This window comes from Chiloscyllium punctatum, chromosome 21 (assembly GCF_047496795.1).
Source record: "Chiloscyllium punctatum isolate Juve2018m chromosome 21, sChiPun1.3, whole genome shotgun sequence".
In the NCBI taxonomy this organism is placed as follows: domain Eukaryota; kingdom Metazoa; phylum Chordata; class Chondrichthyes; order Orectolobiformes; family Hemiscylliidae; genus Chiloscyllium; species Chiloscyllium punctatum.
Window position 1 is genome coordinate 76485175 of NC_092759.1, and position 26159 is coordinate 76511333.

A 26159-nucleotide genomic window follows, 5' to 3' on the forward strand; every position below is an offset into this window, starting at 1 on the left:
TTCAGCTTATTGGCATGGAGGCAGAGGGTGGTGGAGGAAGGTTATCTTTTGGACTGGAGGCCTGTGACCAGTGGCGTTCCACAGGAATTGGTGTTGGATCCACTTTTGTTTGTCATTTATATCCATGATTGAGATGAGAATTATACAAAGCATGGTGAGCAAGTTTACAGATGACATCAAGATTAGATATATGTAGTGGAAGGTGAAGAAGGTTACATATGATTATGAAGAGATCATGATTAATTGGATCAATGAAACATAGAAATGTACAGCACAGAAACGGACCGTTTGGTCAAAATCATTTGTTGCAACCCGATGTCGTGAATTACCTTAGTTTCATTTTCCAGCATTTGTACCATATCCCTCTAATCCCTTCAAATTCATGTCCCCATCCAGATGACTTCTGAATGTTCCAGTTGTACCATCATCCACAACTTCGTCTCGGAGCTCATTGCATACGCATACCACCCTCTGTGTGAAAATGGTCCCCTTAGGTCCCTTTTAAATCTTGCCATCTCACCTTAAATCTACGTCCTCTAGTTGTGGACATCCCTACCCTGGGGTAAAGACCCTGACTATTCACCCTTTCCACGGTCTTCATGATTTTATAATCCGCTAGAATATGCAAATGTGACTCCAATCGACACGAATGTCTGTGTTCTCAGTCATTCCATACCTAAATTCTGAAAGTCAATACAGACTCCTCTTCCTAATTCATCAGATCACAATTCTAAAATCATTTTTACAACTTGTTCAGCCACATGATGAAACACCTCTGTGGGATTTTTATCTAGACTTTTGGGTTCAGCGGTGGGCACACTGCCACCACTTGGCAATAATCGCTAAGGCTTCAAAATTATTCTCCTGTGTGTTTGTTCATCAGCCAGATTTGAAATACTGTGACATACCTCCGTGACAGGCAGTGCTTGAATCCAGACCTTCTGGTCCAGAATAAGAGACATTACCATGCAAGTTCAGGTATTGGAATATGACACAGAGCTCTGGCTCAGAGGCATGGGCGTTACCCACTGCACAAGACTTAAACCATGTCCAGATTTTGGGTCACATTTTAAATGTCAGCTTTCAGCTCCGTGTGGATTCATTAAAATTTGGTTCACTTTTCCTGAATTACACAGTAAAAATAATCGCATTGTTAAACAGATGAAAGTTACTCACCTCAAATATAGGATGTTCAGCTTTTGTGCTCTGCCTTCGAGATAAAATATGAAGATGGTTAATTGTTTCGCTACGATTTCCATCTAAGTGGCTATTATCTGATATCTGCAATATGAGGGAAAGACATCTTGCAGATAAACTCTGCACTATAAAGGATCTGGAATAGAGTTTTATTACTGAACAGCAGAGACGAAGAAACAGCATTACTTTCTAGATAAAAAACACCAATCACTCTTTCCCGCCTCTAATGTGTGACTGCCCTCTTCTTAAAACCAGGAAATGATCCAAGGCAGCTGATTACTATCCAGCCCTTCCTCCCCGGTACTATCACTCACTGTGCTGAGGAGTGGTAGATGGATTTCAATTTCAATGAATACAAAGTATCGCAATTTGGTAAAACAAACAAGGAGAGGACATCTACAATTAAATGTTGGGCCATTGATAGCGTTGTCGAACAGAGAGATCTAGGGTTCTGGCATATTTCTTTGAAGATTGCATCATGTGTAGGTAGGGTGATTACCTTGCTGACCTTCATTTCTCAGACCTTTGCATACAGCAGGTGGAACATTACCTTCAGGTTGTGCAGGACATTCTCCTGAAGTACTGTATGTAGTACTGGTCACCCAGTTACATTTTGGACATTTTTAATCTGGAGAGTGTTCAAAAAGGATTTACAAGGATATTGCTGGGAATGGAGTGTTTAAGTTATAAGTACCGTCTTGTTGAACTCGGAGCTTTTCTCCTACAGCATAGAAGTTTGAGATCTGATCAACCTTATAGAGGTTTATAAAACAATGAGGGGTATAGATAATGTCGAATGGCAGGTGTCCTTCCCTTAGGGTGGTGGATTTCAAAGCTAGAGAGTAATTTGAAGATGACAGGAGAAATGTTTAAAAAATATATATAGTATCACAGAGCTGTCTAGCATGGAAACAGACTCTGCTATCCAACTCGTCCCTGCCGACCAGATGTCCTTAATTAACGTCGTTTCATTTGCTAGCATTTGGCCTATATCCCCTAAACGCTTCTTATTCATTTGTCCATGCAGATGCTTTTTAAATGTTGTAATTGTACCAGCCTCCACAACTTCCTTTGGCTGCTCGTTACATACACAGTACCCTCTATTTGAAACCATTACCCATTAGATCCCTTTTAAGCCTTTCCCCTCTCACATTCAAACTATGCCCTCCAGCTTTTGAAAGTACTATTCTAAGATCACCTCTGAACCGCTGGTGCTCCTGGGGGAAAAAACCGGACTATTCGGCCTCTCCATAACCTCCAACCCTGACAATATGTTTGTAAATCTTTTCTGAATCCTTTCAGGTTTCATATATCCTATATCGAGACGGTAATTGCACGAAGTATTCATTAGTGACCTAACCAATGTTCTCTACAGCCACAATATGACCGCCCAACTCTTATATTCAATGCACTGACCAACAACGGCAAGCATATCAAAAACCTTCTTCGTTATCCTATAAACCTGTGACTCCACTTTCAAAATACCATGAACCAAGGTCTCTTTGTTTAGCAACATTCCCCAGGGACTTAAAATAACTGTATAAGCCAAGCCTTGATTATCCTTTCCAAAATGCAGCACTTCACATTTATCAAAATTAAATTCCACCTGCCACTCCTCAGCCCATTGGTTCATCTGATCAAGATCCCGTGATACTCTGAGGTAACCTTTTTCTCTGTCCACTGCACCTTCAATTTTGGTGTCATATATAAACTTACTAAACATACCTCCTATGTTCATATCCAAATCATTTATATAAATGACAAATAGCAGTGGACCCAGCACCCACCTTTGTGGCACTCCATTAGTCACAGGCCTCCAGTATGAAAAGCAACCCACCATCACCACCTTCTGTCTTCTATCTTCGAGCCAGCCCTGTAACCAAATCGCTCGATAACTTTGTAATCTATGAGATCTAACCTTGCTAACCAGTCTACCATGTGGAACTTTGTTGGACGCCTTACTGAAGTCCATATAGATCACGTGCACTGCTCTGCCCTCATTAATCATTTTCATTACTTCTTCAAGCAAACATGATCACGTTTGTGAAACATGGTTTCGCACACACAAAGCCATGTTGACTATCTCTAATCAGTACTTGCCTTTCCAAATACATGTACATCCTGTCCCTCAGGATTCTCTCCAAAATCTTGCCTTGCCCACCACCGATGTCATGCTCACCGGTCTGTTGTTCCCTGCCGTTTCCATCCCAGTTTGTTTAATAATGGCGTTTAATAACGTTAATCAGCCTCATGTCATGCTGCACCTCACTTGCGGGTTTTGATGATAAGTACATGTCATCAAGATTCCCAGTACTCACTTCCCAAGGTTCCCACTGAGTTCTCGTGTACATCTGATCAGTGCCCAAGAAGTGCGTTGTGATTACACATCATTTGGTTCGTGTATGGAACGAACGTCCTGACAAGTGATGGATGTGGGTAAAGTTATAACGTTTCAAAGACATTTGATAAAGTACAATTATAAGGGAAGGTTTGGGAAAATATGGTCCAAGCGCAGGCAGGTGGGACTGGTTTAGTTTGAGATTATCATCAGCATGGACTGTATGAGACGATAGGTCTGTTTACAAACACTCAGTGTAACCCTCTGACTCCAAGTGTGTTGGTATGTCCAAGCATGCATCTGTACATTTCTGTCTGCGCTTGTCTATTTGTGTGTGTTTATATGTATCTCTGTGTGCCCCTCTGTGTGTATCTATCTCTCTGCACATGTTATGTGTCTATTTCTCTGAGTGTGTGTGTGTGTGTGTGTGTCTGTGTCTGTGTGTGTGTTTGTTTGTGTGTGTGTGCGTGTGTGTGTTTGTTGATGATACTGTGAGCTGCTGCCCTCCCTCTGTCCCTCGTAAACTGAATCCCTGATGATTTTTACCCTCTAGTCCAAGCTGTAGAGTGGTGTGGGTAGACCAGCAGAGACTGACAGCAAAATAAAGCTCAGCAGGTCTGGCAGCATCTGTGGACCGAAATGAAAGTTAACGTTTTAGGTCAAGTGACCCTTCCTCAGTACTAGTGTCAGGTGGATATTACATCACTGTAAGAACCATAGTGACTGCCAGACTTGTCCCACACTGACACACACAGATATTTACACACACAACTAATACAGAGATTTAGAGAAACTCATTAATACGCAGAAACTAATACAGACATGGAATATCTGTCGGTATTTCTCTTGCTCCAGGGTGACCTTGTCAACATTTTCCTTGCTTTGTCTGTTGTGTGTCGGTATTCAAGTCTGTCCTCAGGGAGTGTGTGAATATTTCACTTGCTCACAATAGTGAGTGAATCTGTATTTCTGTGTGGCGTGTGACTGTAGGACAATTTCAAAATATGGAGATACCAAACCTGGAAGAATTATAAAGTTTGTGATGGACAGTGCGGAACTCCAACAGGACAGTGACACAATTGGTGTAGTTTTCAGGTTTATGGCAGATGAGGATTAATGCAGAGCAGTGTGAGGTGATGCACTTCGGTCGGAAGGACATTGAAATACAGTATAAAACAGGCTGTACGTTTATATAAGGAGTGCAGGAAAAGAAGGCCCTGGGTGAATATGAGCACAGATTATTGAAAATGTCAGGACAAGTGGGGAGAACAGTAAATCTCACAGATTAGTTTCAGTATCTGAACTGTTTACAGTGGGAGGTGTAGGAGGGAGCCTCCGTGCTCGCTTCCTGGGAGGTGGTGATGACGATATGTTGTGCGGCCACCCTCCTGCTCACCGAGACCGTGGGGATTTCATTTGTACCAGCTCGATACAAAAGGGAGATGGTAACAGAGCCACGGCTTCTACATTGCGCTGGGGACAACGGAACGGAACTGCCAGTGGGTTTAAAATAAGAATTGCACTTCACTGAACATTGCTCCTTACTCGGTTGGTGGGACGTAGATGTTTCAGAATCTCCCACTCAAATCGTCCCTGTCCTCTCCAGCTCATACCAGCGTCCTCCTCACATGACAGCAGAAAGGTCGGTGACGGAATGGATATCGGGCACTCCACCATGCAGCTTGGACCTTTCTGCCCGATTCCAGGCTGTTTCTCCTGGAATGGGAGGACGGGACTGAAGGGGTGATGGTAGGAGTGGTTGGCCCAGTTGATAGTGCTGGTGGAGGGGGCTAAATGGTGAGGTGTCCAGAGGGAGTCGGTCCATAGTCTTGCATCCATGCAGTGTTATTCATGTCGGGGGTGGAGTGTAGAGAGAGAGACAGAGACAGAGTGAGCGAGTTGGGGGGCGGGGATGGTGCTGCATATCGGAGTAAAAGTGTTGGAGCATGAGCCTTGTTCGGGGTAGGTGCTATAATAGATGCACAGTGAATGGGAGGGAGCAGACAGAATACGCTGACACTTATCCCAACAGAGCAGTGAAGGTTATTGATGCTTGTCCTGTGTTGCTGGACATTTCATCAGATCGCAGATACTGCACTGAGCTGGGTGGGGAGGTAGACCATGCTCGGCGGGTCTGGTGGTGTGGCCCCCTCTGGGAAGAGAATGTTCCTCCTCCGTACAGGCCCATCCACCAAGACGTCGGTGCCCCTGTCGACAAACCGTGGTGTAATTGCCCCTTATCTGCCATGATTGGGGTAAACTGTGCGGGGCAGCTCCGAACTGAGAAAGCTCAAACATGTGCCATTGGCCTTTTAAAGCTGGCACCAGTGCCAGGAATCGTGGAATATCCAGGGGCATTTGGGCGATAGTGATTACCTACAGTCATGATGGGTGGGAGAATTGGGCTGGCATTGAATGGGGGTCACCATGAGATGAGGCGAGTTCGATAAGATAACACCAGGAAATTAGTTCGGCCTCATGCAGACGATCCCTGTCACACTCAAAGAAAGTATCACTGAGACAAATTATTGTTAGATTCAGGCCAATGAGTCGATGACTTTCCTGGTCCTACTCCCAGCTACAAAGCTGCAGAACAAAAAGCTCATCCCAAACTCTCCATCATCTGACCTCACAGCAATATCCCATTCTCCCATCATTCCTGGAAACATTGGCTTATGTTACAGAAAACTATCGGCATATCTACATTTCAACATTCTGGAACCTGTGAGCACATCTTTCCATGACATTGTCTTTGAATCTCGCTCTCTCTGTCTAAAGCTCAAACACCTCCCATTTAGGGATATTTGAACCGATTCCCCAGTGATCTCTCACTGGCCATGATTCTCTCACCCACAGCCCCCCTTATCATGGCACAGTGTAAATATGGAGCTGGAAATGGACGGGAGATGCACATCCTGTCACTTCCAGCATGGACTGCAAGTTAACCCACACTGGGCAGCGATCTAACGCAGTATTCTGAGAAATGTACTGGGGTGATGGATACAGTTACACACCTGGGTCACATAGCTCATCTGGGTTTATACATCAATGCACTTCTGTGGTCTGCATACCTTTCCACTCTGGGTAGATTGTGGGTTGTATTGCACAGGGCACCATCCTGGTCTGCACAGTACTCCATGCTGAACACATACTCATCTGGGTTTATGGTGTCTGGTCTGTTTCTGTGAGAATGCGATATAACGAACCATTTCACTGGATATAGCAATGACTTTATTTTTGTTCTCAATCTTGTGATTGGACCCTCCAAATTCTATCTCCTACAGCCAGCCCCATTCTTCAGTCTAACTCCATAGTTCCAGTAACTTGTACCATGAGCAATTGTCCAGTTTTAATGTGAATAACTGTTCTGTCTGTTTCTGTGTCCTTTGGCATTGCTCAAATTGGAGCATCTGGATTCACTGCTATAAACCTCAGTAAGGTCATTTCTCAGACTCAACGGTCTAGGTAATATACCTCCCGCCTATTCATACTATCTGTGAGGCTCAACATCACCCGTCCCGGCCTCCAAAACCGTCAACATACTTATAGAGTCATAGAGATGTACAGCATGGAAACAGATCCTTCGGTCCAACCTGTCCATGCCGACCAGGTATCGCAACCCAATCTAGTCCCACCTGCCAGCACACGGCCCATATCCTTCCAAACCCTTCCTATTCATATACCCATCCAAATGCCTCTTAAATGTTGCAATTGTAAGGCCCTCCACCACATCGTCTGGCAGATCATTCCATACACACATCACCCTCTGCGTGAAAAAGTTGCCCCTTAGGTCTCTTTTATATCATTCTCCTTTCATCCTATACCTATACCCTCTAGTTCTGAAATCCCCGACCCCAGGGAAAATACTTTGTCTATATATCCTATCCAAGCCCCTCATAATTTTGTAAACCTCTATAAGGTCAGCCCTCAGCCTCCGACGCTCCAAGGAAAAGAGCCCAGCCTGTAATACACAACATTTTTTTCCTATAGCAATGAGAGCAGAATTAATGACTCTATTGCAGAAATGGCTGAAAATAGCGTGTAGGCGCCAGTGAGCATTGCGGATGCTGGAGATTAGTGTCAAGAGTGTGGTGCTGGAAAAGCACAGCAGGTCAGACAGCATCTGAGGAGCAGGAAAATCGATGTATCAGGCAAAAGCCTGATTCCTGATGAAGGACTTTTGCCCGAAATGTCGAATTTTCCTGCTCCTCGGATGCTGGCTGACCTACAGTGCTTTTCCAGCACCACACTCTGAACCCACTGTATATCCCAGATGGCCTCCTTCTTCATGACAGCAATTTCCCTTCCCACATAGTCAATGATGCCATCCAGAGCATCTCATCCACTTCTGACACCTCTGTATTCGAATCCCACCCCTCCAAACGCAACAGGGAAAGAACACCCCTCTTCCTCAACTTCCATCCCACCAAACCAACAGATACAATGCATTTTCCTCCCCCATTTGCACTACCTACATTCAGACTCCACCAACAGGGATATATTTCCCTCCCTGCCTTTACCTGTATTCTGTAAAGAACATTCCCGGCACGACTCCTTGTCAGCTCCACGCCACCCACCAGCCCATCCTCCACTTCTGGAACCTTCCCCTACCACCACAAGAACTGGAAAACCTGCACCCTCACCTCCCCCTCACTTCCATCCGAACCCCAAAGGATCTTTCCACATCCATCAGACTTTTATCTGCACTTACACAAGTGACCTACTGCATCATTTGCTCTGGATGTTGTCTCCTCAATATTGGGGAGAGAGGATGCCAATGTGCGGAACACCTCAGAGAACATTGCTGGTGTACCCGCACCAACCAACCACACCACCCCGTGGCTGAATACTTTGAATTCCCTTTCCACTTCGCCATAGACATGCAAGTCCTGGGCCTCCTCCATCGCCAAACCTTAACCACCCGACGCCTGGAGGAAGATAGACTCATCTTCTGCCTTGAGACCCTTCAATTGCATGGGATCCGTGTGGATTTCACCAGTTTCCTCATTTCCCTTCCCCACATGTTATCCTAGATCCAACCTTCCAACTCAGCTTCGCCCCCATGGACTGTCCTACCTGTCCATCTTCATTCCCACCTATCTGCTCCATCCTCCTCTCTGACATATTACCTTTAAACCCAACTTTATTTACTTGTAAAATTCTCAGCTACCTTCCCCCAACCCATTCCCCTTTCCCTTTGTCTCTCAGTACCCCTGGACCACAAGCCTCATTCCTGATGAAGGGCTTACACAAGAAATGTCGATGCTCCTCTGATGCTTGACCTGTGCTTTAGCAGCACCACATTCACGACTGTGATCTCCAGCATCTGCAATCCTCACTTTCTCCCTTTAGCTGATGTATCCAGAAATGTTCCCACCAGACATCTTGTATTGCTGGTCTGTTATTTTATCCTTGTCTCCTTTATAAATAGAGTGGGACATATACAGCCCTGCAGTACTCTGTCAATATTCCCATATACAAGGAAAAAGTTTAAAAAAAGAAAGCTTTATAGTCCGTCGGTCAGTAACCCTCATCCATTCCATCCAGATTCATTAAATATTCCCTTTTTGTTGTCATATAAAAGGTTCATTAAGGAAAGGGTTACCTGAACCTGTTTGTTCAGTGACTGTGACTAATGTCAGTCTCCATGGATTATAATTAATTTTTTCCATCTACTAATGATAAATGGGCACTGTTCAATGTGTTATGCCATAGTATGAGTAGGAGCATCACCCACAGCACTGACAGGGATCAGCAGCTCCAGAGAGGGGGTGGAGGAGAGATCAGAATCTGAGAATATGAGACTTGAATGTTACAACAATGGATAAGAATCTGAGAAAATGTTTAACTGGATTTTTCCAACAATGGACAGGACTTTATCCTATTATGTTTGGTTTCTTTCTACATATTATGATAGGTTGTCATTATATTCACGGATCTATTATGCTCGTCACATTAGTCAATGTTTTTATTATCCTCCCCTGCCTATCGTTGGTGTACATGGTAAGTCTCACTGTCCAGATTTGTTTTCCAATAAATTAGTTATGACTTTCATATATTCTTCACTTCTTGCCACTATTATTGTTCATGTTGAGACTCTGAATCCAGATACTCACTCTGCAGATCACGACTAACTGCATCAGTGATCTTGTTCAATTACTATCTCCCTCCATACTTCTGTCATTATTACTCATGGGTCTCTTTGTTGACCTACTCAGTTTCAGATGTGAACCATTGTCTCACTGTCCTTGTTATTTAAATGTTGGGAGCGTGGAGGTCATTGACCTCTATTATGTTTACAAACTCCATTTCCTACCTGGGACTCCATCTCATCCTTGGCCAATTAATTTTTCATTCATTTGTCGGACTTGGGCATTGCTGACTGGCCCGCATTGATAGCCCATCCTTATTTGACCGTGAGAAGGTGATGGTAAGCTGCCTTCTTGAATCGCTGCAGTTCACTTGCTGTCGGTTGAAATATAATGTCAGTATGAAGGGAATTCCAGGAGTTTGACTCAACTACTGTATATTTACAAGTCAGGGTAGTGAGTGACATGACGTGGAACTTGTAGGTGGTGGTTAAAACAGATGAATCACAACTTAGGTGATCCATTTGGCCATGACCTGATTTCTAACACCATGCCCTGACCATTATTAACTTTAACTACTCACTGCGACAGAATATACTTCACTGACTTAGTGATGACAACAATCTGCTGCTGTCACTCTTGGGTTGAAACCTGCAGAAACAAATCTGATTTAAACTCATCCCAAAATTCCATCCATCTGACATTCCTGCGCACGTTGATCTATATCGCTATTGTGTCTGGCAATGCCTTTATTTTAATATTCACAAACACTTTAACTTATCTGTCCATGAAGGTTCCCTCAGTTTCTCTGTTTCGATTATCCAAATCCCTGCCAGTGGTTCATATTAAACCTGGTTTCCTTCAAGTGTATTTTCTCTCAAACAATGATTTTTCACATTCAACTACCCCAAATACATGCCCCCAACACACACACACACACACACACACACACACACACACACACACACACACACACACACACACACACACACACACACACACACACACACACACACACACACACACACACCTTATACTGGTCCAATGGAGATAGGAATCTTCCCCTGCTGTGTGTTTTTGATCTGTGTATCAATCCCATGTGATAGTAAAGGTTTACAATACTCCCCATGCTGGGCAGATAAACCAGTCTGTTGTGCAATGCACTAGCATAATCTGCAGAGCGCTCCATGTTGGTCTGTCATCTTTTCCCAGCTTATGTTGTTTGAAGTGTTCTGTGAAAACAATTCAGATTTTGATGTAACAAGCCATTTCAGCTGATCTCAAAATACGCTTATTCAATGTTCTCATTTTTGTAATTTTGCTCTCTAAGGGGTCAGTTCTCCAGTTAGTCTAACTACCCAGTCTTTTTCTCCATATTTCCACAACATGTTCTCAGTTATTTAACTGTCTGTTTCTGTATTTAATGTGAATTTCTCTGTCCCTCTGTATCTTTCCATGGCCTTGGTTTTTGGCTCCCTAGTGTATCGAGTGCTGACAGTGTGAAGCTCAGAAACAGTGAAATCGTGTGTCTTAGGCTGTTGTGAACTTCCCAGTGTGTCCCATGTGGTGTTCCATGTCGGGGGTGAGGGTGTGTGTCGGGCTGTTGTTCACTTCCCGGTGTATCCCATGTGGTGCTCCATGTTGGATAATGGTTTCAGCGGTTTTGACTCACGGCTTTGGAAGATGGTCTGTGCCTGTCCACTGAACGTCTGACTTTTATGTTTGTGCCTCTGAGTTGATCGTGTGGTCAGTAACATGGAGAATCCCCTTGAGAATTATTGTATCTAACATCTCTGACAATGTTGTTACTTTAAAAAAAAGATTATTGTCGCCTTTTCTTTAAAGAGAGATCTTAAAGGCCGAACTGCCTACTGCAACTGGTTGAAGTAAATAATATAGGAGGCGTTTAGGTTTTCTTTTATATTAATATTGGTTACAATGGCCAGCTCTCACAGAGCAGGCGTTCCAGTTTTTCTGAGCTATAACTGTTACCAGGTGCTTGCAGTCGGAGATAAGTTGGATGCTTCAATAAATGATCTCTCGCTGCGATTCTCTCTGAAATCTATCTTGATGCTGTGTCTTCGTGGATTAGAAAACTGCGTGCAAGACTGATTGGCCTTTGAGGTGTCTTTCTGCCAAGGGATGAGTTTATGGAATGTTAGTACATGGGAATATTTCATTAGAAGACGGTACTCTATCTATTATTCACTTAAGGTTTCCAGTGGTTAAGTTATTCTAAACTCCTCTTCTTTTTGTATGTATTTTAATTTGAGTGTCTAAATAAATTGTTTTGCTTACAGTTGAGTGGTTTGACCAGCCGCATCACATCTAGAATACCTATTTCACCTCGACATTTACTATAAGGTAGTGGGGCAACATGGTTACTCAGTGGTTAGCACTGCTGCCTCACAGCACCAGGGACCCGGGTTCAATTCCCACTTATAACTGTGTGCAGTGTGCACATTTTCCATCTGTCTGCATAGTTTCCACTGGGTGCTTTGGTTTCCTCCCACAATCCAAAGATGTACAGGTCAGGTGAATTGGTCATGCTAAATTTCCCATAGTGTTAGGGGTAAACATGGGGTAGGCGATTGGGGTTGGGTGGTTTGATCTTCGGTGGATCAGTGTGGACATGTTGAGCCGTAAGGCCTGTTCTAACCTAAGATTAGGTTGGCATCCAGGCGACAATCTTAAAGTATTTTAAGGCAGTCTGGAGACACTTGTCCGGTTCGAAATTGATAATTCAAAATTGGGTGCAGGATTAGAATCCCTACAGTATGGAAGCAGGCCATTTGGCTCAACAAGTCCACACCAACCCTTCGTAGAGTAAACTACACTATGCATTCGACTCCCGTATTACTCCATTTTTTACCCCTGACTAGTGCAACTAACCGATACATCGCTGAACAGTCCGGGCAATTTAACATGGCCATTTCACCTAACCTGCATTTCTTTGGGCTGTGGGTGGAAAATTGAGCACCTGGATAAAACCCACGCGGGTACGGAGAGAATGTGCACAGGGAGATTGTTGGGCTCAAAGGCAGCGTCTTATAGTTGTTAGTGTCCTTTTTGTCTGGGTGTTGAATTCGTTTGGTTTGTACAGTGACTTGTGTAGTAATGTCTATTTCTGTCTCTAAGAGTTCTCTGGGTTTGGAAGAAGTAAATTTGGAGATTTTACAAAAGGTGAGCAAAGCAAAGCTTTTAGAATTGGCAGAGAAGCTGGAGTTGGGTTTGTGTTTTTCTGTGAGAAAAGGAGTGACAATTGCAGCTGTAGCTTGTCATTTAAAGTTTGGTGAAAACACCATCAGACTCTTTGGAAATGGTTAGAATCCAATTGCAGATGAGGCAGCTTGAACACAAAAAGGAATTGAGACAGTTTGAAATAAGATTAAAAGTAGAATTAAAAGAAGAGAGGAAGAAGAAAGACAAAAAAAAGAAAGAAGAAAAGCATAAAGCGAGAAAGTTTCAACTTCAAAAGTTAGCAACTTGAAAGGAAAGTCGACTTAGTAGGGTGGAGATGTAGGTAGATGGTGGGTTGAATGAGGAGGATAGTGAGGATGAGCAACTCTACGGTAGCCAAAGGCCTGATGGAGATCTGTTTAAATATGTACAGGCATTGTCCAAATTTGATGAGAATGATGTAGAAGTCTTTTCAACTTCATTTGAGAAAATGGCTACACGAATGCAGTGGCCATTGACCATGTAGATTTAGTTGATCCAAATAAAGCTGGTGGGTATAAGGAGTGGGATATTTGCATCCCTATCGAAAGAGGTATCTAGCCCGTATGAGGAAGTGAAGAAAACCATCTGAAGTGAATATGAGCTGGTGCCAGAAGCCTACAGAGAGTGTTTTAGAATATAAAATTGTGTCCCTGGTTAAACGTACATTGATTTTGAAAGGAGCAAACAAAGTCATTTTGAAAGGTGAGTCAGGGTATTAAAAACAGAGCAACTATAACACTCTTAGAGAGATTCTTACTTTGGAGGAGTTAAAAAAACTCACTTCCTGCAGTCGTGAGAACTCATGTGGAAGAACAGAGAGTTGAAATGGCATGATTAGAATCTGAAATGGCTAATGGCTTTCAGTTCGTCCAGAAATCAAAGTTTGGCTTCTGGGAGGGCTTGAGAAGAATGTGCAAGATCTTAAAAAAAATATACCTGTGCGTAAGGTTTCGTGGCATATGCCAGGAGTAGCAGGTAAATGGGTTACAGCATTAAGAAGTACAGAACATGTAAATCTTTTAAGCTGAGACATGAGGAGATATGTCATTGAGAACGAGTATGAGGGAGATGAGAAGTGGTCCATTATGTAACGTGTGCTTGGAGTGTCCAACGGAAGCATTAACAGAGATATTTCACAACTGGGAAGGATACATTGAGCTTGGTGTTGGCGTTACAACATTTCAGCATTTAAATTGCCAATAACGTGTCTGAGACAAGTATACATATACTGATCATAACACCTGAAGGTTTTTAGACAAATTTAGGAAGAACACTTCCAATCTGTTCAGATAGAGTTGTTATTTTTGCATTCAATTTGGAAGTTATGCAAGTGACAGGACGAGAAACTGTACTTGCTGACAAGTTGTCGAGACTTGGATGAAGGAAAACAGAAGCGTTCTGTGGCAGAAGTAAACTAACTGAAATAGAATGGAGTTGTGAATGTTTGCATGCTTAGTGTCAATGCAATATATATGTATTGTAGTCTACTGAAACAGGAAGAATAATGGGTGTAAAATGAGGCCATCGTTGTATATCGTTGGTTCTTTTTTTTCCAAACGCTTAGTTGTTTTCTCTTGGATTTGTTTTTTTTTGAAAATTGGTCTTAAAGGCTGAGATGCCGAACTTCCACCTGAAAACAGCTTAAGTAAACATAGAGAAGGTGTTTAGATTTTATTAAAACGGTTGTAACAATGGAAGGGCAGTGGCCAGCTCTCCAAGAACAGGTTGTCTCGTTTTGTTTTTAGCTGCAGCATTCAGAAGCTGCTTGGGATCCCAGAAAGTTGGAAGTTTCAATACATGATCACCAGCTGCTATTCTCCCTGAAAACTCTCTTATAGTTGCTTCCTCCTGGATTGGAAAACTGCAAATACGATTTTGTGTTTGAATTTACCTTTATGCCGGGGGTTTGTTTATGGGAAGTTCCTGTATTAGCGCAGTTAATTAGTAGAAGGCACCGTATTTATTCTTTGCATAGGTATTCAAGTAGAGAAGCTATCCCAAATTTTTCTTCTCTTTGATTGTGTCTTAATTGGAACCTTTGAGTGGATTACATTTGGCTTCACATTGTGTGAGTTGACCCATTGCAACACATCTGGAACACACAGTTCACATCTGCACTTAAAATAAGGAAAAGTTAAGGTCGAGGCTGCCAATTTAAAATATTTTGAGGTGGTCTGGCCTGATCCATAACACTTGTAGCTGCGGGGCTTCTGATTGTCTCTTGTTATTGAAAAGTTAGTAGAGGGGCTGGGGATGCTTTGCTTGAGCTGTTTCAGATATTCAGGGAGACCTGAGGATTTGGTGAACCATCTCTGTGTGGAGTCTGCAGACTGTAGTTACAGCATCTGGGTGTGTAACATGAACAACAAGTAAAGGAGAGGCTGCAGAAAGGGGAAGCTCCGAAACTACGGAGTTAGTGTGTGTGGGGGAAAGGGGTCTGCTGCATCCACCAGGTGTTGTCCAGGAACAGCTTCCCATGCTCCACTTAACCCTGTAGCATAGTGTGAGGGGTCCCTGACCGAACAAGGAGCTGGGCACAGAGAGGGGTGTCACCTCCTTCAACACGACCTGCAGCTTCACACCAGGGGGAGGATGGTGCTGCCAGTGGCGGTGAGGGTCACAGTTTCCGTCAGCTTCTATGATCCAGCACTTTCCAGACAGGATTGGGTGACATATCCATCATCTCCCAATATCTCAGCATCAATGTCACCATTTGGTGATGGAGGATATATATGCTGGATGAAGTGGATGTTTTCTCTCTCAGCAGAGAATTGCCGAGTGTATCCATGTTTTCTCTGTATAACAGGATTCCCGATGATGTACATGGCTCTGTGAGATCCCCATGTTTATGAGGAGAGCTACAGGAACTGAAGGAACTCTAACTTCATTAATGTTACTGTGTGCCCATGCACAGCACAGCATGTTGGTGAATACCCACTGTCCTGGTAGCAGCCACTGCCTCTTCATTCAAAAACAGTTAGCCATTCCCATCGTCTTGGAGTCTCCATTCGGAAAGAAAGAATAGCCTTTCGGATAACGGCTGTCCCCTTGGTACATGGCTCAAAACACCCTCCCCCTGACCACTCCCCACCGCCAATTAACCACATCAAACTATCCCGTGTGTACTGAGAGCAATGGGCCCACTGCGAATGCCAGGGAGCAGACCATCAGGGAGATGGAGCAACACTTCCCATGTCTGAATGGGTCAGAGTGAACTCTCCAGTACACATTGTATCACTATGTCGTGTAATCCCACTCCATTTCAGAAACACATTGCCTTCCATTCTTCCTGAAAAAGCTGGCAGGTTATATATTCCGTTATATTCCACTTGACAAAGTATTATTCATTGACTTTACCTTTCATATCAATTTGCAGACTCTCCACATTCTCTTGATAACTTAATGTCTTGCTTATCTTAGTGTCATCACCAAACTTAGTAGCAGCACATCAGTTCTATCATCTTGATCATTGATATCTATTGTAAACAGTTGAGGACCCTGTGTGTCAACACTGGTCACGTTCTGTGGAACTGATTAAGACAGATTTATCCGGAGTGCCTGCTTCCTGTCTGATAACCAGTCCTCCCCCATTCCTGTGTAATAACGTCAAAGGTCTGAATAAGAACGAGGAGCATCAGTCAGCAATCCAGCCCCGTGAGTCTGTTCCGCCATTGAATACAATCATGGTTGACATCATCGCGGTCTCAGTCCAACGTTCCTGCCCACTCTCCATACCCCTTTATTTATTCAATGTCTCAGCATCCCCTGCAATCTGGGCTAGTGAATTACACAGAGTCACAACGCTTTGAGATAAGTAAGTTTTCCTAACCCCTGTTTTAAATCTGCTCTGCCTAATCCTAAAACTATGATCTCTTGTTCCAGTTTGCCCCACATTAGGAGATATCCACTCCACACCGACATTGTCAATCACCTTTAACATCCTCCAGACCTCAATGAGGTCTCCTCTCATTCTTCTAAACTCCAGAGAGTATCGGTCTGAACAGCTCAAACTCTCTTTAAAAGAAAAAATCATCTCTGGAATCAATCTAATTAATTGATCAGTAACTTCATTGTAACTACATAGCTTCTGCAGTCAGGACACCAAACCTGAACACAGTATGTCAGTTACAGTCTCCCTAATACCTTGCAGAATTGCAGTAATTCTTCCCTCCCTTTATACTCTATTCTTTTTACATGTAAATGCTGAAATTGCACTTGTTTTTCTCATTCTATGCTGTACCTCCATGTGAGTTTTCTGTGGTAGGCACAAGGACACCGACATGCCTCTGCACATAAGCACTCTGAAGTTGCTCTCCATGTCCATAACATGTTCGATTCCTCTGACCAAAATGGTTAATCCCATGTTATCCACGTTAAATTTTAGTTGCCAGAGGTGGCACACTCATTTAAACTGTTCATGTCCATTTGTAAATGTTCTACATCTTCATTAATTCAATCTACTTTTCCACTTGTTTCAGTGTCAGCTGAAAATGTGGCTTTAGTATTTTCTCTCCTCTCATCCACATGAGGAAATGAGTACTGCATATGCTGGAGACCAGGGTTGAAACGTATTGTGCTGGAAAGGCACAGCAGGGCAGGCAGAATCCGAGGAGCAGGAGAATCGACTTTACGGGCATAAGCCCTTCTTCAGGAATGAGGCTGCTGTGCCAAGCGGGCTGCGATAAAAGGTAATAGGGGGAGTTTGGGGCAGGGGCGCTGGGAATACGATAGGTGGAAGGAGGTGAGGGGGATAAGCCGGGGTGGGGGTGGGGGAATAGAGGTCGGGAAGAAGATTGCATGTCAAGAGGCCGGTGCTGCATCCGGGGGTTGGGACTGAGATAAGGAGGGAGGAGGAGAAATGAGGAAGCTGAAGAAATCTACATTCCCGAAACGTCGATTCTCCTACTCCTCGGATGATGCCTGGCCTGCTGCGACTTTCCAGCACCACACTTTTCAACTCTCATCCAAATGATACAATAGATGGTAACTTTTCAGGTCATGTGGTCTGAACTCTATGGAACCCCAAAAGTTGTCATCCATTAACGAAATAACTATTCAATCTCTCTGCATTTTGTTGGCTCACCAACCCTCCATCCAGGCTAATGACCTCCTCCCAAACCCATGTCCTCTTATTTTACAACTTAATATTTTGGGCAGCGTTTAATCAGTCCCTTTTCAAAGCTCAGGTACTTTGCTTCTCAAGGATCGCTATTGTCTACTTTGCTTGTCACATCTTTTAAGAACTCGAGCAAGCAAATTCTTTGAAAATAATGCCGATTCTGATGTATTTGGTTTTACTTTGCAAATCCCCTCTTGTTAATTAATTAATAATGGATAATCACAATTTCCCTTAATTCCCAACACTATGTTCACAACTTTTTATTGACAAGTGAAGGTGCTTATCCTAATTCCTACCCTTCTTGTAAACTCTACGTTCCCTTTCCCACGTTCCTGTGTAACAGGCACAAAGCTTTAAAAGATCTGCTCCAATTGTTGCGTAATAGGCATGAGTATCTGAATGGATTCACTCATTTCCTGGTTTATACGCTCAATGGACTGAATCTCCCCATGGTGTTCCTACATTATAGTCTCGATGGCCAGAATGTCCTGATCTACAGATTCAAGGTCTGCTTCTCCTCCGGATAATATGTCAGAAGCCTGAGGGATTGTGGAATCTTCCTGTTGCTGTATAACATTTTGAGGGGCTGAAGGGTCTCTTCATATTCCTTCATAACAGGCTCGAGATGCTGAATACTAACCTCCTTCATCCCTGAAATGGGTTCGAACGAGTGACTTGTCTCCTCCTGTTCCCATACAACAGACACGTGGGTGAATTGCCTCCACCTTTCCATAACAAGTCTCAAATAATTTTATCTTCTTCTTTAATTCTCGTGCTGAATGGCCTCATGCTATTCTAGTGTACCAATCTCTTCCAGTTCCTGTGTCAGAGACTTGAGGAGGCTGAATGGACTGATCCTGATGCTGCATAACAGGATACTGGTGCTTCATGGCCTATTCTGTGTGCAGCATTTTAGACTCGAGGAGCTGACTGACTTCCTCATGTAACTGTATAGGCTCTAGTGGCTGAATAATCTCGTCCTGTTCTGGTGTAACAGGTTCGAAGTCCTAAATATCCTTCTGCTGTTCCTGTGTAACATGCTGGAGAAATGGAATTGGCTGTGTAATTGGTTTCTGTTGCAGACTCTTTCCGGTGTTCTGTGCAAAAAAAAGATCATCTGTCATTTTGTAAACTCTAATACATATTCTATCAATCTGACCATCCTTTCCTTATAAGTTAACCCCTTTATTGCAGAAATGAGTTGACGGAACCATCTCTGAGTTACTTCCAACACAACAATACCCTTTCTTCAATGAGGAGACAAAATCTGTACACACTACTCCAGATGTGGTCTGATTATGATCGTGTACAACATCAGCCACACTTTACCAACCTGATGCAAAGTTCCCACCCAGTTTAGAGCAGTCTCAGCTGTCTGGGGGAATGCATAGAAAGATCATTGTCCTTCTCTACTCCACCAGCATAACGAGAGATCTGGGAAGAATGAATAACGTGACGAGATTATCTCAACGACCAAATAGGCTTCACCAAATATCTCATGTGAACCTACCATTAATCTCCCCAGAGGCTACATCACTCAGATTCCACAGAATCTGGTAAGGTGAAGCTTAGAAACAGCAAGGAGAAGCAAATATTGATGGGATATATATATCAAAGTGAAAGTTGCAATACGAAAGTTGGGTATGTTATAAAACAGGAAATTAGATTCCCAGGTCAATGCGTACCACAGCAATAATGAACAATTTCAAGCTACATCTAAACTGCGTTAACCCACGTGAATAATAATGCAGGGTAAAGGGATTTATTGCGTTTTTGAGATGGTTTTATTTAACAGTATGTTGAGCACAGAGGTAGAGGTCAGGCTGTTTTGACATTGATGCTATGTGATCGGAAGAGCTAATTGAAAACCCTGCTGAAAAGGAGGCTTCCTTTTATATAGTAATTTATATAATAATATAGTAATCATAAATTATTGAATTTTATATGACGTCTGAATACAGAACAGTTTCTTTTAAATTGTGGTCATAAACCTGAGTCATGCAAACCACGAAAGCATGAGGCTCAAATTAGCTTCATTGAATTGGAGAAGTACATGAAAAAGATTTACTGGAAGACAGGCAATGGTTGTTGTTTAAATAAACACCTTAAAATGTCCAATAGACACATGTCCACCACAGTTCAAACAGCAAAGGGGTAAGGTGACTTAGCAATAGTTAACAAAAGAAGTTAAAGGTTGCATTAGATCAAAGGAAGCAGTTCAGAAAAATTCCAGATATTATTGTAAGCCATGGATTCAGAGACATTTGAGGGCCAATGAACTGATAAGGAAATTTTAAAAAGAATGCAAACTAAAAAGAAACATTAGGATGACCGAACGCTTCTCTCGATACTTGATGGGAAAGTGAAGGCGAGGATAAGTGTGGGAATGGGGAATATTCACACAAGATAATTTCTTACAGAGAACTAGGAAATTGCAGAGAAACTAAAAAGTTACTTTCATGCCTATCTTATTAGAGGCAAGATTAACTGATGGAGAAACTCAGTTTGTGTTCTCCAGTGATTGCCAAAATGAAAGGAGAACGCAGTGAAGCTTAGAAATTTCACCGGAGAGACGGCCTGACACAAGGGCAGGGAGATGTGTTGCCAGGCAAGGTGAGGGAGAATCCCAAGATATTCTCCACGTACATCAATCAGAACAGGATAACCAGAAAACAACTAGGGCCCATTAGAGACTAAGGGAGCACTCTGTGTGTGTGAAACTGGAGAACGTTGATCGATTGCTACATGACAGCTCTATATCTGTTTTACTTCGGAGAAGGAGATTGCAGGGACAGAATTCAAGAAGATGGATTGGGAAGCTCTTTAACAGGCTGATATAAGATGTGAGCAGAGATCGGAGGCTTTGGCTGGTACACATTTGCACTGATTGCCATGTCTGGATGAGTTGTATCACAGGCTGCTGTTAGAGACAAAGGACAAAAGGCCCTGACACAAATTTTTAAGTCGAATCTGGCCACAGGGAAGTTGGAGCTGCCAGATGACTGGAGAACAACTAATGTGGTCCCACATTACAGAAAGGATGGTGGAAATAGAACGGAGAAATGTAAACCAGTAAGTATTATATCAGTGTTAGGGCAAGTACTGGGGAATATAGGAAAGGAGAAAATTGATCTCTATTTAGGGAGGCAAGGTTTAATTAAGGATAGTCTGCATGACATCATCAGAGGGAAGTCATACCAAATGAATGTTATTGTATATTTTCGAGCTTGTTGTTTATATGGTTTTTCAGTAAGGCCTTTGACAAAGCCCATATGGGAAACTGATTTTAAAAAAATGTCATGATATCAAGGGTAACTTAGTGAGTGACATCAAACATTGTCTTATTGGCAGGAGACAGAGGGTGGACGCAAAAGGCTGTTTGTGTGACTGGAGACCAGTGTCCCCTGGTGTACCACAGGGATCAATGCTGTGTCCCTTATTATTTATGGCATTCATAAATGATCCAGATGTGAATGCGTAGGGGGATGGGGGAATGTGATAATTAAGTTTGTATTTGACACAAAGATTGGCTGGATGGTTGGCAGTGAGGAGGAAGGCCTTATGTTACAGAAAGATACACATAGAATGGTCAGATGGTCAGATAGATAGTAACCTTGATAAATATGAGGTGATGTACTTTGGGAGAACGAACCAAAAGTCGGAGTATACAATGAACGGCAGCTCACTAGGAAGCTCAGAGGGTGTTTCTCCACAGATCCCTGAATGTGACTGCACAGGTTAACAAGTTAGGGAAAAAGTGAGGGCTGCAGATGTTCCAGATCAGAATCACGATGTGTGGTTCTGGAAAAGCAGTCGGTTGGACAGCATCCAAAAAGCAGGAGAGCCAACGTTTCGAATATAAGCTTTTCATCAGGATTGATGGGTCACATTCCAGGTGAAGAGCTTATTCTCGAAACATCGACTTTTTTGCTCCTTGGATGCTGGCTGATCTGCTGTGCTTTTCCAGCAAAACACTTTTTGACTGAGGTTAATACATTAGTTAATAAGGCAGCGGGAACCGTCGGTGCAGCTTTCATTCATGAACATATACATTGTCAGAGCTATAAAGTCTATGGTTAGGCCAAGATGGATTATTGTGTGTAGTTCTGGAAGCCTTATTACAGGAAGGATGTGATTGTATTTGAGGGGTGCAGAGGTGATTCACCGGGATGCTCCCTGGGATGGAGCATATCAGCTATGGAGAGAGGCTGGGTAAGCTTGGGTTGGTTTACTTTGGAGCACAGAAGGCTGAGGGAGAGGTGATTGGGAAGGGTAAGATTACGAGGGCGATTTTCAGAAAGATTTTTGCTGAAGTCCCAAGACGAGTGTGCAAAATCAAATCTTATGGGATTGTAGCGAATATTTGGACATTGCTTCAGAAAGGGAAAGCTGGCAGGCAAGAGTGAGTAAAAGTTTGTTGATTTTGATTTTATAACCAGGTGTATTTTACAGGATAAATACAATAAAAATACAGCGAAAAGCATCCAAGTGCCATTTTGAATAATTGAAGAAAATGGTATTAAAAAAAGATACAGCTTGAAGATAGCTGATGCATTGTGAGCCAGCTCCTCACCATCGACCACCGCTGCAAACCAATTCCTCCATGACAGCTGCATCACCATCTAAACCAGACCCCAGCAACATTGAAGATGCTAATCCTCAGGCGCCATCTTTGCCACTGGGCAGATACTCCTCCAGCACCGGCTCATTGCCCCCTGTGCCAGACCGTTCCAATGTCAGAGACATGTCTCTTACTGCTAGACCCACATCATTGATGGCCTTCCACTATCCGCTTCATCAGCACCAGTGCAGGACCCAATCAACAACGAGTCTTTAATCCTCAGGCATTCCGTTTGCTGCTGGGCCCCATCTCACCCACGTTGCCTCTGCTGATGTAGCAGCTGTCAATTACAGTTCCTGTGCTTGCTCCGGAAAAGTAAGTAAGGACTCACTCTCCTTCGCACTGCGCTCAGCTTGAGGTCCAAAACCTGGGTCCAGCTTGAGGTCATAGAGAAATGTGGGGGAGCAAATAAGAAAAAGGAAACATGTAAGAATGCACAAGCTCCAGCAAAACAGCCCTTGGACCGGAAAAACTTGAATAAAAGGATCATTTTATTGGAGACGAAGGCTTGTCGGTCTATCTCAGGAATATGTCCTTGGGTCCGAGCTATTCGCAAACATCTCAAACATTTGTTTGACAGAATCAATTGCAATATATCTCAGTCTGCTGTAGGAGAAATGCATTGAGGAGATCCTCGGCCATGATGAAAACATGAAGGCTCACTGTGTTGAATGACATACTCCTTTCCTGAGGTTTCTGTGCAGTCTGTGGGAATGCTCTGCAAATGTTGTCACAAGCTCTCAGATGTTAGGAAGGAGGCCTCTGCAGGGATCGACAGGACTGTTTTTCCCATTCCCTTTTCCGATATCGAGGCTGCTACCGGGTGTTCTGTTCGGGTTATCCTTTAAGACCTCGGAGCAGTTTAATACAATTGAATGTCTTGCTTGGCTGTTTCAGAGACCATCGAAGGGGTTATCACATGTCTGTGTGTCTGGAGTCAAGGTTAGGCCAGACCAGGAAAGCACGGTATATTCACTTCCTGAAAGGACATTGGAGAAGCAAATTGGTGGTTACAATTGACATTGGCTTCACGGTCATTGTTACTGACACCAAATTTTAGACCTCGACATTTTATTAATTGCTTTTAACTTCCACCAGCTGCTAGAGCATTTGTTTGGTCTGGGTTAGTAATCCAGTGACATTTCCACAATAGCACCAGTTCCACATGAGGACCTATCGGAAACCAAACTGAGCAGGTAATTTATGTGCTGCTTCACAGCTCTGTCAAAAAGACCTCCCACCCATTTGACTGTCGCAATGGAGTTGAAGGGTTGATATTGGTCATACTGTAATTATTTTCCTCTTAAGGTACTTATCATAGTAATTTTCCATATTGCCAGATAGCTGTCAGAATTGGAAATGGAATGAAATAGCTTCCCCAGGGACAGGGCTTGTTGTACATTGCCTATGTCGTACCTACTGTGCACAGTTGTTTCTTCATGTCACATAGAGCGAATCAAATTGTTTGAAAACTGTCATCTGTGAGTCCGTGGGCATCCTGACAAGGTAAATTGAATCATAAACGCAACACTTCTGGCTGAGTATGGTGTAGATACGAATCCTTGTCTATTGCACTGATGTGCAGGGCTGTTCCAGTTTTTAGGATGGGGACATGTGTATGACCCTGTCCTGCAGTGAGTTGAATATTCCATTTATGACTGGGTGTGGCAGGACTGCTGAGCTTCGATCTGATCTGTAAGTCTTTGTATCATTGCGCACTCTTTATCAGATGTTAGTTCTGCTGTTTGGAATGTAACCAGTCAAGTGTGGTCGCTTTAACGAATTCTCATCAGTTTTAGGTGCACATGGTTCTGACCCTGGCATGTTTACCCACATTCGTCATCGAACCATAGATCAGCTTGATGGTAATTGTAGACTGAGGGATTATCCGGGGCAAAAAAGTTACAGATTATAGTTTTATATAATTCTGCTTCGGCTGTTGCTGTGGTCTACAGCACCACATGGAAAACACGGTTTGAGCTGCAATATCTCTCATACTGTTCTGCTGCCTGTTCCCCAGTTCACACCGAGACCCATTCACCCATCAGCCATATACTCAGTGACCTACTCTGGTTTCTGATGTGGTACACGTCCAATTTTATATTCTCATTCCATTGAGGGTCTCTCCATGGTGTCACACTTACAATTTGTCTCATTCCTCATCACGCTTTAATATATTCATCTGAATCCTTTCCCTTCCAGTATGTGCTACCTTCTGTGTTTACAGTGATTACGTCTCCTACTAATTCTCTCCGTAAGAGAAAGAGCTCTGTAGTGTCATTGATGCCAGCGTTACATAGTTTCAGAACCAATGAAGTTGTGCATCTTATGTTATCTTTCACTTCCCGGTATATGGTGCTCCAGGTTGGACAGAGAGTTTGAGCAACGTTGACACACATCTTTGAAACGTGTTGAAAAACAGAAATTGCTGGGGAAGTTAAGCAGGTCTGGCAGCATCTGTGGAGTGAAAGTAAAGTTAATCATTGGTTCCAGTGATCGTCCTTCAAGGCTCACAGGTTCTTCTTTTGTTCTGGTTTCAGATTTCCGGTATCAATAGTTATTTGTTTTATTGAAAATGTGTTTTGTTCATTTCTGGAGAAACACAGCAGATCTGCAGCATCTACAGAGACAGAGAAACAGAGTTAGCGTTTCAATTCCAGTGTGACACTTCTTCAGAACAGAAAATGATAGGAAAAAAGGCTTTTTAATCCCTTGCCAGAGGTAGTGGAGGGGTGACGGGAAACAGACGGTGTTGAGGCGCAATGCCACTGACGAATGGACTTTTGTTTGAGGTAAAAGAGAATGAAATGTAAAATAAGTATACATTAGATTGTGAAGGGGGGACTTGGGTTCTTTAATTGAGTGCAAGACAAACAATTCATAAACAGGGCAAGTTCATTGGGAGACCAAGAGAAGGAATGGATGAAGGTTTGAGAACAGCCATAAAGGCGTCATGCTGTGAAGTTATGGAATTGAATACTTACTCCTACAGGCTGTAACGTACCAAAGTGAAATATGAGGTGTTACTCGAGCCTGTGTTGTGCTTCATTGGAACATTGCAGCTGCCCAGGACTGATATGTTAGCATGAGAGCAAGGTTGGTTATTGAAATGGGAAACAATGAGACGGTCAGGGCTCTTCCTACAGAAAGAGTGGGAGTGTTCCTCAATGCAGTCTCTGTTTGGTCTCCCCATTGTAAAGGAGACTGCACTGTGAGCAGCAATGACAGGAGATTGGATTGAAAGAGTACAAGTGAAATGTTGCTTCTTCTGGAAGGTGTGTGCTGGGTTGTTAAGAAATGAGGAAAATGTTAATGAACTTTTCAAATGTCCAAGTGTATTTCCTCTTATATGTAGACCTCACAGTTCCACAACTTGGAGAGAGTAAGTACTACAGGTGCAAGAGGCCCGAGTTAATAAACTTGGAGCTGGAGAAACACAGAAGACCAGACAGAATCAGAGGAGCAAAAAGGCAATATTTTGATGTTGGACCTTTCGTCAGGACTGGTGAGGTGGAGGGGAGCCCAGAAATGGAGTGATGGGATATGGAAGTCGAAGGGTAGGCATGATGGTGG